The sequence below is a fragment of the Canis lupus genome, chromosome 6 (assembly GCF_003254725.2).
Source record: "Canis lupus dingo isolate Sandy chromosome 6, ASM325472v2, whole genome shotgun sequence".
In the NCBI taxonomy this organism is placed as follows: Eukaryota; Metazoa; Chordata; class Mammalia; order Carnivora; family Canidae; genus Canis; species Canis lupus.
This window is the reverse complement of record NC_064248.1, coordinates 62340880-62355957: the sequence shown is the minus strand read 5'-3', so window position 1 is coordinate 62355957 and position 15078 is coordinate 62340880. Positions and strand designations below refer to the sequence as shown.

Sequence of the window (15078 nt, the reverse complement as noted above, 5' to 3'; positions counted from 1 at the left end):
GATATTATAGAAAATAAACACTAATACGTTAGATATACAAGTGGACACATTTTCACAGCATCAGTAAGACAGTTAAAGTCAATGAACTTTGAAGACAAATTATCATGAGGCCATGTTTATACAAGCACGTCTGAATAGTTGGAGTTCAAGCATTTATTTCATCTACTTTGTTCAGGGCAAACTGAATTAACAAAAGATAATGGGCCTCATTCTAATATCTGTCTCCCTAGTGCCTTATTGACATAGCCGAAACCCTCCGAAAAGTGGCAAGTGAATTCTTTCAGCTAGAAAATATTAATGATTTGTTTTCTGCACATTTTACAATATTTTAAAAGAACACCTCTGAGACAGATGCATGAAAAAGGTATCTAGGGGATCCCTGGGTGGCGCAGTGGTTTAGCGCCTGCCTTTGGCCCAGGGCGCGATCCTGGAGACCCGGGATCGAATCCCACGTCGGGCTCCCGGTGCATGGAGCCTGCTTCTCCCTCTGCCTGCGTCTCTGCCTCTCTCTCTCTCTCTCTCTCTGTGACTATCATAAATAAATAAAAATAAAAATAAAAAAAAGAAAAAGGTATCTACTATGAAGTGACAGAAATCACCCTGCTTTCCTTTTTGCTCTTTGGCAAGCAAACATAGATCTGAGGTTCCAGCCAAAGGCTCACTTAAACAGGGTGATTTCTATAGATACACAACTTACTTTACCACGAAGCATAAAAAATGTGGTTTTCTGGAGATAAGGATAAAATCCACTAGATTGAGAGCTGTCATCTATACTTTAAAATATTAGAAATAAAATGCTCTTAAACAGAGAAGATCCTCAAAGAGATGCCTTAGTATGGGGATGCTCAACAGAGTTTTCAAAACACACACAAAACATCTACAAAATTGAAACCTTCCTCCCCAAATCAAAAGGCTCATGGAGAATCGTCCTGACAGAATTCTGCACTTGCTTTGGCCACACATACACTGAAATTGTCCTGATACTATTCAGCTCTTATAAGGAAATCACGACTTGAATAACACAATTGCATTGCAGAGAGTTCAAACCCTCCTGTGAAGCATTTTCCCTGAGCATTGGCTAGAATTATATTATGGACTACTATGGTATCTTTGTCTTTAACATTTCAGCCAGAGTGTATATTTATTCATTCATTCAACCATCAAGTGTGCCTATTGGATGCCAGCATTAGGGATGTAAAATGAATATGTTGTGTGGCCCTGAATTTTTTGAATTTGACAAGAGGTAAAAAGTGCATAGAGAATATCAGAGCTGTTCAAAAATTTAGAGTGTTGTCAGGAAAAACACTCCCCTCCATTTGGGGGAGCTTCATCAAAAGGAACAAATAGAAGGGTAGTCCAGGCAATGGAAATGACATTTATTTATTTATTTATTTATTTATTTATTTATTTATTTATTTATATTTTATTTATTTATTCATGAGAAACACGGATTGAGAGAGGCAGAGACACAGGCAGAGGGAGAAACAGGCTCCATGCATGGAGCCTGATGCGGGACTGGATCCTGGGTCTCCAGGGTCACGCCCCAGGCCGAAGGTGGCGCCAAACCTCTGAGCCACCCGGGCTGCCCGGAGATGACATTTATAAAAATGTGGGGACAGAAACAAAGGCACTTTGGGGTCATGACAAAACGGCTCAAAATAAACTGATGGAGGGGAGAGGGTGGCTGGCTGATGCAGTCGATGTAGCATATGACTCTTGATATAAGGGTCATGAGTTCAAGTCCCATGCTAGGTGCAGAGCTTACTTCAAAAAAAAAAAAAAAAGAGGGCAGCCGGATGGCTCAGCAGTTTAGCGCTGCCTCCAGCCCAGGGCCTGATCCTGGAGACCCAGGATCGAGTCCCATGTTGGGCTCCCTGCATGGAGCCTGCTTCTCCCTCTGCCTGTGTCTCTGCCTCTCTCTCTCTCTCTCTCTCTCTCTCTCTCTCTGTGTCTCTCATGAATAAATAAATAAAATCTTTAAAAAAAATATTTTTTTAAAAAGAGTTGATGGGAATAAGAGATAGGCCAGACGACCAATGGAAAAGAAATCCTTAATGGAAGTTAAAAGCAAGAAAATGATCAGAAGTTCATTTAAGGACAATCGTAACTGTCTACATAGTCACAGCAATTATTAAATAACTGACCAAGAAAGCGATCTAATATAACTGCTCATATTCCTTCATCTTTAAATGCCAACTTCTTTCATAACTATTCTGCTAATCAGCAATTTTCTTTTAATATAATCAATATTTTCCTTATTTCAATATAATCTTGTTTTTCCAAATGGCTTTATTATTTTTTTAATAAATTTTATTTATTTACTTGTTTGAAGTGGCACATTCACATAGTTCAAGCATCAAGAAATATAGAAAGATATACTGCAATATCTCCTTTCTACCACCCCTGCCCTCTATCTGCCAATCTCCCATACCCCCTGAACAAGTAACCAACATTACTAGTTTCTCATTTATCCCTAGGAGTTTTAGAATGTATATACAAGTCAGTACAAGTATAGACTCTTCCTTTTTTTTTTTTTCCCAACCCCAACAGTATGCTATTTTGGCACCCTTTTTTTTCCCTACCTAAAAATAAATCTTGGAGATTGTATTAATCAGCTTGGGCTGCCATAACAAAACCCCATAGATTAGGTAGCTTAAACAACAGAAATTTATTTTCTCACATTTCTGGAGACTGGAAAGCTGAGGTCAGGGTGCCAGCCATGGTTAGGTTCTGGAGAGATTTCTCCTCCTGGCTTGCAGATGGCCACCTTCTCACTGTGTCCTCACTAGGCAGAAAGAGATAACAAGTCTTCCAGTGTCTCTTATTATAAGAGCAGTGATCCCACCCACCTTCATGACCTCATCTAACCCTAATTACCCCTCCCCCCACCCGCCCCAGATACCACAACATTGGTGGTTAAGGCTTCAACTATGAATTTGGGGGAGGATACAAACATTCGGTTTACAACAGAGCTCTTTCCATATAAACACATAAAGAGCTTCTCTTGTTTTTTGTTTTTTTTTTTTATAGCTGCACAGTATGCTACTGCTACAACATACATCTTTAATGTTGAAACTGGGAAAAATAAAGCTGTCCTTAATCATTCTTAATTAACAGGATCTGCAAAAATAAAGTTAGAAGACACGAGTCCTAGAGACTGAGGTGATGTTTCTGATGAGTTTACACATAAACTGGAATTAGGTGCTGATGATTGCTGTAAATGTATCAAAACTTAAGCAATATGTTGAATGCACATTCATTAGCCCATCATTAGATCCTCAAAACATTGGCTTTCTAAGTCAGATACGGTTGAAATGTTATCCTAATATGAAGTTTCTGATTTGAAGATGCAAATTATATTAATAAAACACATAGCTATGAAATGTACTTTTTCATGTCAATGCTTATAGACAGCAGTCAACTTAACACCTGTTACCTAACATGCCGTTCTAAACATGCGTGTACTTAGGTTTTGAGAAAGGCATTTGTAGAAGAAGATTTAGTGATCTCTATGAATAAAGTTTGAATGGTTATTTAATTTAGGAAAGGGAAAGAATCAAGAATGAGGAAGAGAAAAAAAGTATAGCCACAAAATACTTCTGGACAACCTTACTGAAAGCAAAATAATAGATTGCTATTCCAGCAGCCTGAACTATCGCTGCCTGAAGAAAGAGAAAGAAGGAGGGAGAGACATAATGAAGGTGGGTGAATAGAAAAATGTGTTCTCTTAAAATATGGCTTCACATGGATTCAGGGAAAGAGAGCAAGAAATCAAAGAGGGAACCAAGGTTTCAAGTCCAGGTGACTGGGTAGAAAAGTAACACTGTTGGCTGAGATAGAGTGGAAGATATCTAGGATAGGGTGAGAGTTTATTTTATATACCTTATGTTTGGGGGCTAGTGAGATAAGTAGATTAAAATTATCAGAGGGCATTTAACAGGTTGAGGGGAAGAGAGAGATTCAGGATTTGTTTTAAGAAGTATTTATGAGAACAAGACGGGTGGGGGCGGGGCGAGAAGGAGCAAGGACAGAATGATGGAGACCACTCACACTCAGAGGTAGAAGGAAACAGATGGGCATTAAAGGAGAGAGTAGTCAGAGAAGGCAAAGGTGGACCAAGGCAGTGAGTTACAGACATCAAAAGAGGAGGCAAAGGCAAATGTGTCACATGCTGGCAGAAGGGTCAACAAAGACATGGGCCCCTCAACATACATTAGGAGACATCAGATTTTAGGATGTTAAGTAATGAGTTGAATAGTGAAAGTAAACCCCAAAATTGCACTACACTGGTACTTTTTTGAGAGGATGGTGAAGAAGAAAGACAGGATACAATGTTATTCCAAACTTATATTCCACTTTAAAGCCATAGAGTGCTTCCACATACATTCTCTCTTTTGCTGATATCTCGAGGGATAGTCCCATAGGAGAAATGTGGAGAAAGATTCAGCAGAGGGGTAATCCAAGATGTGAATAGAAGCTGAAGCAGCAGATGCAGTTAGTTTCTAAGGGAAGTGAAAGAGGGAAGAATTTTGTGCTGGCAAAAGGTAGGGATACCTCTAATTTTGAGACAGAAAAAAGAAAACCTAAGTGGGTAAGAGACAACATTTTGAGGTAAAAAGTTAAGAAAGATTTATGACCAAAAAGACCTAAAGTAATCAAGATAACCTTGCATGGAGGGCCCAACTGACTGGAGAAATATGAGATGAGTGGGGAAATGCTGATGCTGGCATAAAAAGCCAAAACACTGCATCCACACCCAGTCACGAGCTCCCCAGATCTCAAATATAATATCATGTCCTCCCATGAATGTAACAATGAGAGGACACTGAGGTACTGGAACCATGAGTGGACAGTTCAATGTCTTTTTTTTTTTTTTTTTTAAAAACGATTTATTTATTTGAGGAGGAGAGAGTTAGAGAGAGGGAGGGAGAGAAAGAGAGAGAGTAGGGGGAGGGGCAGAGGGAGAGAATCTTTAAGCAGACTCTGATAAGCACAGAGCCTGACACAAGTCTCAATTCCAGGACCCAAGATCATGACCTGAGCTGAAATCAAGAGTCAGATATTTAATGGACTGAGTCACCGAGGCGCCCCAACAGTTCAATGTTTCAAATAACATCAGCAGAGATTTTAAGAGAAGTTCTTCTACTCTAGAACTCAATGTAGAAGTCGGCTTTGAGTTTCCACCTCCAGCCCACTCCACAGGAAGCAAAACATTAAGCAAGCTGTTAGAATAATGCATTCCCCCAGGACTTTTTCAAACAACGGGATGTCAGTTTGTGGTCCAGCCTCCAGGCACCTTCTTTAGAGAGTTCTGCTTTTTCTGAGACAGTACCCAAGTGGTTTTAACTTTCTCCATTAAAAGACATGTATGTTAAGAAATAAATTCAAGTTTGTATTCTATGAGCTAATACCCTGGGATATTACCTATCTTCCTGGCTTGGCGTTTGCTTTGAGATGGAGTATGGAACCTCTGTTGATGCAACGCAAGTCATCCTTGGGATGGTTTTCAGGCTGGAGCCAAAAGGGAAGAAATCCTCTTTCTTTGCTGGTAGAAGAGCTGCTAGAATAGGATGAGAGACCAAAGTTACTAGGAGCCATGCTCCCCATGGCATGGAGAAAGCTATCTGTAAACAGAATCAGAAACACAAGTCAGAAATGAAGAGTGTAAGTCCTAAAAGTGTTCCTGATAACTGAATCCAGACATCTCCAGGACCAGTTTCCTACATCCTGTGTTTGAGTTACATCAGCCAATAAATTCTTTTCATGCCAGCAAGTTGGGATTTTGCTATTTGCAACCCAAAGTACTCCCAACTTATGCACAAAAACCTTATACTTACAAGGTGCTCAATAAATACATATTGATTATCTGGTTGCTTCAGTATTACTGATTTTTCTGTGCCTTTTGCTTTTGTGCTGGTTTTTTATTTTTATTTTTTTTATTTTATTTTATTTTTTTGCCTACAATCTCTTTCTCAGTGAGGCTTGATCAAAAGTAAGGCTGTAATTTTCCAGTAATAACCGGGAGCTCCAGCCCCTCAAAGCTGACCAATATGACTGTGTATCAGTTTCCTAATTCCTAATTATGGCAAATAATAGTAGCATCTACTTATTTAGAACCTACTATATTCTAAGTTCTGGCCTAATGCTTAATATGCATTATTTTAGTTCTATAGCAACTTTGTAACACGTGCATAATGATTGCCATTTTATAGATGGGGAAGCTGAGATGCAATGAGCTTAAATGAATTGACCAAGGTCATACAGCTTGAGTGATGGAATTCTGATTCACATCCAGATTTGTCTGAGCCTGTGCTCTTTCCAAGGTCCTATGACACCATTCTTATTCAAAAAGCTTTTGTGTATATAATCAGATAATGCAGGTAAAATTGCTCTAAAAATAAAAAGTAATCAAAAATCGTTCTCCAACTGACAACAAAAAATGTGGAAGTGGGCCCAAATATTAGTGAGGAAGATTTAGGTTTAGAACATTCTGGCTACCCCAATTATGACATTAGAAACAGTAACTGAAAAACTAAATGATGAATCTCATATAAACGAGAAATTATATGAAAAGAGAAAGTGCAGCCAAGATTCTGTTCCATTTCTGAAGCCTCAGTACAATTCCAAAAGACATAAGTAAGCTTTGCTAAGCTTGGGAGACATTTCTAATTTTCTTCATTGAACCAGCAATATGGAGGACCCAGCATTTCTTTGTGGCCCTGTTAATGAAGTTCCTTGTAAAATGAGAGCATTTGCACTTACAGATCTGGATGGCAATATCAGTGGTATTTAAAATGAACAAACGTGCAGTCATGCTATGTATCATTAAAGTATATGCAAATCCTATTTTGTGTAAATTTAACTGAAAGAAGGTTAAGACCAGGTCTATGTGCTAAGTGACCTTTTGGAGTAAAACATTTGTGTTCCTCAAGCTATAACTATTTCAAACAATGACTTTTTGTAGTAAAACACCTGTGTTCCTCAAGCTATTACTACTATTTCAAACAACTTCAAGGAAACCACATTGTGAACTGTTTTATGTCCATTTCCTTCATTAGGCTGTGACTGCTCTGGGCATAAAAATTGTGTCTTACTCATCCTCTTATCTCTAGAATCTAGTATAGGTGAAATTTGGCATAGGTTGCATTATGACTTTCAGGGGTTCTGGGAACTTTAGCCTACATGGACCTCTTCTGCTATAAAAAATATTAAAAATTATATTTTATGATCATGTTAGTAAAAAGATGAATACATTAGTATTATATATTTAAACATTTTCTTTGACCTAAAATTTCTTTTTTTCTCCTTCTGACTTTAAAAGAAATTAAAACATTACACAGGTCCCTAAAAATATTATGGGTTCCTATCCTATGCCTATCCTATGTAAAGACAAGTCAGTCCTGTTATGTGTTAATACAATTTTGTTGAATGAATGAGATGAATAAATGATTTAAAAGTAATATTTATCGTGCTAGTGATCCTTAAGTGTTCTATTGTGGAGTAATTTTCAGTCAAAGTATTTTCAGAAAGAACTAATTAATAAAAATATCAATAAAAATACTAGTATTCATTTAATCTGAAGCCAACTATTGAAATGTACCACTGTAAACAAAATTAAAAACCTAAAGCAGTGTAGAAGCCCATCAAAGCAGCAAAATAAATATTTTAGAATAATATCAAAAAATAAAATAATATCAGACATTGTTATAATTTTGAACAAATACAACACACCTCTTAATGAAATTTAAATAATTTCATTTTTTTAATTTTTAAAAATATTTTATTTATTTATTCATGAGAGACACAGAGAGAAAGAGAGAGAGAGAGACATAGGCAGAGGGAGAATCAGGCTTGATGCATGGAGCCAGATGTGGGATTTGATCCCAGGACTCTAGGATCAGGACCTGGGCTGAAGGCAGGCAGCACTAGACCACTGAGCCACCCAGGCATCCCGAAATTTAAATAATTTCTTATTTAAACCCTAACATTACAAGAAAGTCAGTTCATAAGGTAGATCCTTAAAAAACATGGGTTTATACTTGGAGCCAGATGAGTATTGACTATAATAATTGAGTTAAACATGTGCCCAAAATGCTAAGCCTGCTGCCTTTTACAACATTGTTTTTGGAACTCAGCATTTCTCCACTGTTGTTTTTCAGGGACATCTTTTTTTAAATGGGAAACTGATTGATGAAATCTTAGCCATGAATAAACACTAATGCATACAATAAATTAAAACACTATCGTTATATAAGAAAGGTTTATTGGCTAACTGTGCTATTTCTTCTAGTACTTCAAAGTCTAGTGTTTAATTTACAGAATTATATGGGGAAGTCAATTATTCAGTTATTGTAGAAAACTGATTTTCAAAGTTATGCTTTGGGAGGCAACTTATTAACTGACCTAAAACATGGAGTGTCATATCTGACAGTTTTTCCCATTTCAAAAGGTATCAAACAATGTCCAAACTATGAGGAAGCATTTTTTGCATTGTCTGGACAGTGTTGTGTGCAAATTAATATCTGGATAATAATTCAGACTCACCTTTCCAAAAAGGATATCATACATATAAAGTAGTGCTACTATTTATGGGATGGACATTTACCAGAATTGCTTTTAAAGGCTACATAATAAAAGCACATTAAAGCTGCCTAAATTAATTAACCATAGATATTGAAATGGGTTCAGCTAATGGATCCTGCCTCTCCAGAGAATGCCTCTTTTAATAATAAAACAAAAGCAAAAATCATGTTTTTCCTCCCTGTTTTCATAAGATGTAGCCATCAGACCAAGAGCAGGAGGGGCAGTGGGACTGCTCACACCATCCCTGAGCCAGCAGGAAGGAGAGGTCATCTAGAGATCAGACACTCTTGCTTCTCCTCTCCAAGGGCAAATGGGCTGCCTCAGCAGCTGTCATATCCTGCTGTCCTTTGAAACAGGAAACCAGTCTAGAGTTTCAAACTTACCTTCTGCATTGCATTACCAAACTGGTAATCTTGCCAGATCCTTGAAAATGTCTGTTACACCTGAGGGTGGTGAAGGTTTTGAGGGATTGGTAAACAGGAGGGCATTCATGTTTGGGCACTCTCTGGCTTAGGTATGTGCCATCTATTGGAAGTTTGCAAGAGAGAGATGGAAGAAGCATAGAAGAGTAGAAGACACACAAGGTCATTTGGTCCATCTCATGCCAGTAGGTAGAGCCACATCCCCAAGCACAGCAGAACCCATAAGGTGTCTTGTAATGAGACTGCTAGTTATCCAAGGGCAAATAACGAGGAGCTTCAAAGATCTAGGTTGTGAACTCACAAATCATGGTTACCCAACTTGCTTTTCAATCAGACAAGTCCCTATTTTCCTGTTTCCCACACAGCATCCTGCTTTTACCCTCTTATTGCTCATTAGCAGTTCCAGCAGAGGGCAGGCAGGGGAAAGGAGAAGAGACATATGTTAGAGCAAATGATCTAGAGTCTTCTGAACACATTAAGGCAAATTTTCTCGATTACTAAGAACAACAACAGTCTTTTTGTCCAAATGTTGTTGGTGGTACTTTCTGTCTATATAAAGTATTACCAATTTTCAGGTCTCCTCTTTCAAGGAATTTACCGTCTGGTTTGGGAAGGCAAAATGAAGACACACGAAATAGTGAGAAAGTCATGCTCTAAAGCCACCCCAAGTTATCTCAAGTGAAGTCATGGTTTCAAGAGAAGGAAGACAGGTCTTTGCGTGCTGAAGATGGCGATAATACTTACAGATTGAAAGCATAAACTGAAGTAAATAATTAGTGCAGAGAAATGAGAATCAACGTCTGTGCAGACGAAATCGTTAAGGATTCTCTGAACAGGCTTGGGTGACAGCCTCAGCGAGAGGACTTGCAGGCATCCCGGTAGGATGTGATTTATGTGGGACAGGTCTCATCAGATCTCAGCACCAGGCTTTTGCAGTGAGTGGCCAAAGTGCAGGGACTGGTTGGCATTCGGGGTTGGTTGGCATTCCTGGAGGAAAAATATTCACTATCTTTCCATATCATTCATTAAGGCCTGTGTGACAGTGTCATGAGCAACTCTCTGTGGGGAGGTCTTCATCAGATAAACAGGGCTGCAAAATTCGTAGCCAAGGAATGCAGGCCGGAGAGGCACTCCCAGCTACAGCTGCTTGCTACCTGAACACCCCGGGCTGGCTTAGAACCAACGAGACATGCTGAAACCAGGAACCCCGGCGACGAATGGCAATGGTACAGCCGCTTAATCCTGAAATGAAAAGTAATTGCTTCTGGCTTAAAGAATAAAGGAAAAACAAGATCAGCCTTGGCTGAATTACATTTTTTTTCCAAAAACAACCATGCTGTAGACCAGGTTCTACAACCTGCTTGGTATTTGAAAATGTGAGGAAATGGGTGTTTTCTGTCAATATAATTTAAATCCAGCCAGAAGTACTGATACATAAGAACACTTGAATGCAAATACATTTTGATTAGCATGATTAAATCAACTGTGTTTACTTTCGGCTCTCAGGGATGACATCTGAAATTTAACTTGCCTACGCGTAATTTCAGAAACTCGGCCTTCAAAATAGCTGTTTCTTTCTTCTTTTATGATGCATTTTCTACTGAAAAGTCTCAGCAGAAGCTATCAGAGCTCCTTTTTTTTTCTTTCTACAGATGAAACTGCAAATGGAGAAATATGAAGCAGGGGGAGGGGAAAGACATTTCAATACTTGCAATATATTCCCAAGATGAAATTGTCTTCTCTATAGAAAAAGGAATTCATAAACATTCACAAAGGAACTGCTGCTGCAAGTTTAAATTATTGTTAGAAGGATCCAAAGATGCCTTTAACCCATGACTGAGTAGGTAATATTCATATTTTTACTTGTTTTACCTCTCAAGGGGCTACAGAATGACAAATGTCAGATTTTCTGTATATAGAATCTTCATTTCCTCAAGACAAGAAGGCAATGATAAAGAGTAAAAACACAACCAGGGTGAGAACAAATGAATTTTGCCTTTCAAATTTCAATTTTCAAATATATGTATTAATATAAAATATTTGTGGCAGACTCACAATGATGTTGAGAAAACTAATTAAAATATTTCTTGTTTCCTAGAGCCATACAATCACCTATGCAAACAGCAATTTCACGTGGTTTCATCTAGTATCATAAGCCCTCACAGGAGTATAATCAACCAACAATAACCAGTAAGGGATAAAACCCAGTTTGTCTTCCTGCCATCATTCTGTGCAAATACTAATATTATAAAACTAGTATGGCACATGCTATCTTCCTTCCTGCAGGTGCTAACAATGAGGACATTCCTCACAGAAGGCTACTCACAGTCATTATTCACAGTCTGTATTTCTGCTTCATGAATTCAAAACAAAAAAATAATAATTCTTATATCAGAAGTTTTTTGGATAACCATCAGTTTGGAAATTGTGTTTCACCAAACAGAATAGCATCATGACACTGACAACTATGTCCACTTTCCTGCGAGCTCAAGCCGGTGGACAGCTGCAAGGCCAGCCACAGATCCAATAACTTGACCACAGTAATCACAAACATGAGGGCCTTTTTAAAATGAAAAGTGTAATACCATTCATGAGGTAAAACAGCCATGAACAATACCGAGAATGCAAAAAATAACCACAGTCGATGAAATCTGCTCTCCATGGGAATATGACACACAGCCAGTGACCCTGAAAGCCACAGTACTTCCAAAGATGAAGGACTATGATACTTATAACACTTTGAATAAAAAAAAAAAAAAAAAAAAAAAAAAGCAGTCCTTTTCATACCAATACTCTGTCATTCTATGCCAGGAAAGGGTACTGAATGTGAAGATGGCCCCCATTTTTTTTTTTATGCTCAGTGTGATTCAGATATTAGCAAGGTTTCTATTCCCATCATAGAGAAACCTTTGACAAGCTTTCAATTCCTACAAAACCTGAGAATGTCCAAAGGAAATATAAATTTAAAGTACAATGCAAACATATATTTTAATGGAGAGGCACAATCATTGCAACTACTGAGGGGATTAGGAAGCGTATAGAATGTTGTTCATAGCAATTTTAACCCAAATATGTCACCAGCAGATTTAAGGCAATCTCTGTTTTCTATGTAAGAAAAATTAAAATTACAAAAATTTAAACTCCCAAGTCAAATATTATTAAATCACCAATGACACATTTTCTTCAAACCTCCTTACTCCCATACAAGATGACCCTGGGAGGAAGCAAAGGTCCTTCCTTTGTCTAGGGATTTCAATTACAGATTACTCTTTAGTATTTGCATTTTGCTTTCTGGAATTACTGACAATTCAAAATTTTCAGCATCCCTCTGGGTAACTAACCCCCAAATGCCTCATAACTTGCTTTCTGAAAACAAATCTATCTCTTCAAATTATACTTCATAAAAAGTGAAGCTTAATGAGATTTTAAAATACAGACTTAAAAGGGCTTTATTCTCCCAATCCCCTGGCCAGCATTCAGCCTCCTTTTAGGCATCCTGCTCTCCTGTTTTTCTAGTGTGAATTGTGAAGAAATTCTGAGGAATAGCCACTGGGCCAGCAGAGGTGATTCTGCTGAAGGACTGCTTCACCTAACCCAGCAGGTAGAGGCTATAAAGGACTTCACACATGGCATTAGTAAAATACAGCAAACAGAGAGTAAACTTAGGACATTTTTCAGGACTGCTCTAATATCGACGTTATTTAATTTCTTTAAAAGATAATTGGCTATTTAAAGCAAAAAAAGTTAACAGTTGTGGGGCTTTTAACATATGAGGAAGTATGACATATGATAACTATAGTGCAAAGTTGGGGAATAAGAAATATACTTTAGTAAGTTTTTTATTCTACATGGGTAGTGATAGAATATGAAATCATAGTAGACTCCGCATGTTGCAATCCCTAGATCAGATAAAAAAATAAAAGAGGTACAGCTTTTAAGCCAACAGAGGAGATAAAATAGAGTACTTAAAAATTCTCAGGGCACCTGGGTGGCTCAGTCAGTTAAACATCTAACTCTTGATTTAGGCTCACGTCATGATCTCAGGGTTGTGGGATCGAGCCCTATGTCAGGCTCCCTGCTCAGCAAGGTGTCTGCTTGTGATTCTCTCCCTCTCCCTCTCCTTTTGTCCCTTTCCCCTGTGTTCATTCACTCACTCTAAAATAAATAAATCTTTTTTTTTTAAGATTTATTTATTTATTTATTCATGAGAGACACAGAGAGAGAGACAGAGACACAGGCAGAGGGAGAAGCAGGCTTCCTGCGGGGAGCCCAATGCAGGACTCAATCCCAGGACCCCGGGATCACACCCTGAGCTGAAGGCAGATGTTCAACCACTGAGCCATCCAGGTGTCCCTAAATAAATCTTAAAAAAAAAAAATTCTCAACAAATCCAAAAGGAGGAAGGAAAGGAGAAACAAATGAATTAAAAACAAAACAAAACAAAACCAGATAGGACAAAACAAACAGATGGAAGAAAACAAATAGTAAGAAAGTAGATGTAAAACTCAACTCAACATCAATAATGATATTTAGATGTAATTAAATTAGCCACTGCAATTAAAAGACAGAGATTATAAAACTGAATATAAAGATAAGAATTAGTTTATAAGACAGATGTATATAAACATCTCTATTGTCATAGAGATGTACAGTTTAAAAGAGAGCTGCTTGGATATTAGGTATAATGTAAAGAATAATAGGTTAGAAGTAAAAGAGGAAAAAAGAATATATTTCTACTCTATATTGTTGACCTATTTTTATGTCCTTTTGCCAATACCACAATGACTGTATTTTTTTAAAAGATTATATTTATTTATTCATGAGAGACATGCAGAGAGAGGCAGAGACACAGGCAGAGGGAGAAACAGGGACTCGATCCCAGGACCCCAGGATCACAACCTGGGCTGAAGGCAGATGCTCAACCACTGACCCACCCAGGTAACCCCGCAATGACTTTACTATTGCAGTTGAATTTAACAAGATTCCCAGGTGATTCATTTGATGCGTGCTAAATTTGAGAAGCAATGGGTAGATAGCTCTTTTGAGGCAATGATAAAAGGAAACATTTATTGAATGCTTACCTAAAAGAGAAAAATATCAAATATTGGAATTCTACTTGGTGCATGATCCAACCAAGATAAGAGATTAAGGCATTTATTTAAGGTCACAGAAATGGACCAGACCCCAGATTTCCTGATTCCCAGAAAACTGCAGTGTCTACCAAGAACTCGGCTCTACAATTAAGAGTGACACTCATTCAATAATAAGCAAGGAAAAACAAATTTCTATTGATCCACATATCTACCATTTCCAAGACTCTTCATTTTTCATGTTGATCTGAGTTTCCATCTGGTATCACTCCCTTCACCCTGAAGACATTAACATTTCTTAAAGTACATGTCTACTATTGACAAATTCTCTCAGCTTTTATTTGGCAATGTTTTTCTTTTTCTTTCTTTCTTTCTTCCTTTCTCCCTCCCTCTCTCCCTTCTTTCTTTCTTGCTCTTGCTCTCTCTTCTTATTCCCTTTATTTCGAAGGATCTTTTCACCGGGTTTCTAATTTCAGGTTAACAGGTTTTCTTTCTTTCAGCATTTTAACAATGTTATCACATTGTCTTCTAGCATGTAGGGCAGTCAGATTATTGCTCCCATAGGTCTTGTGCAGAATGAGTTTTTTCCTTTTGTCCACTATTAAGATGTTTCTCTTCAGTCCCTGTTTTCAGATATTTGACTATGATGTGCCTGGAAGTGGTTTTCATCATTTTTATCCTGCTTGTAGTTCATTGAGCTTATAAAACTCATGTGTTAATATCTGTCATCAAATTTGTATTTTTTCCAGCTTTTTTTCTTGAAATATATATATATATTTTATCCCAATCACCCTCTCCTCTTCTTCTGGGACTCCAGTTTCACAAGATGTCAGGCCACCTCATTTACACTACAATTCAGTGAGACTGTTCATTTTTTTTTCTAGCCTTTTTGCTCTATGTGTGCTTCAGTTTAGATAGTTTATATAACCCTGTCTTCAAGTTCACTATTTTTTCTCTTCTGTAGAATGCAATTTACTGTTAAG

The 15078-nt window shown here is 37.7% G+C and overlaps 1 long non-coding RNA gene across 6 annotated transcripts in view; it reads right to left on the bottom strand.

Moving 5' to 3' along the window:
* The window catches only part of LOC125755330 (uncharacterized), a 99696-nt gene that overhangs the window by 12405 nt on the left and 72213 nt on the right, over positions 1 to 15078 (bottom strand). For 5 of the 6 annotated variants that reach the window (XR_007411546.1, XR_007411542.1, XR_007411541.1 and 2 more), the window contains 2 exons: positions 5425 to 5560; positions 2681 to 2785 (listed from right to left, as the gene is read on the bottom strand). This is a non-coding gene — a long non-coding RNA (uncharacterized LOC125755330). The remainder of the gene's footprint in view (positions 1 to 2680; positions 2786 to 5424; positions 5561 to 15078) is intronic. The other variant, XR_007411543.1, reaches the window with a different exon arrangement.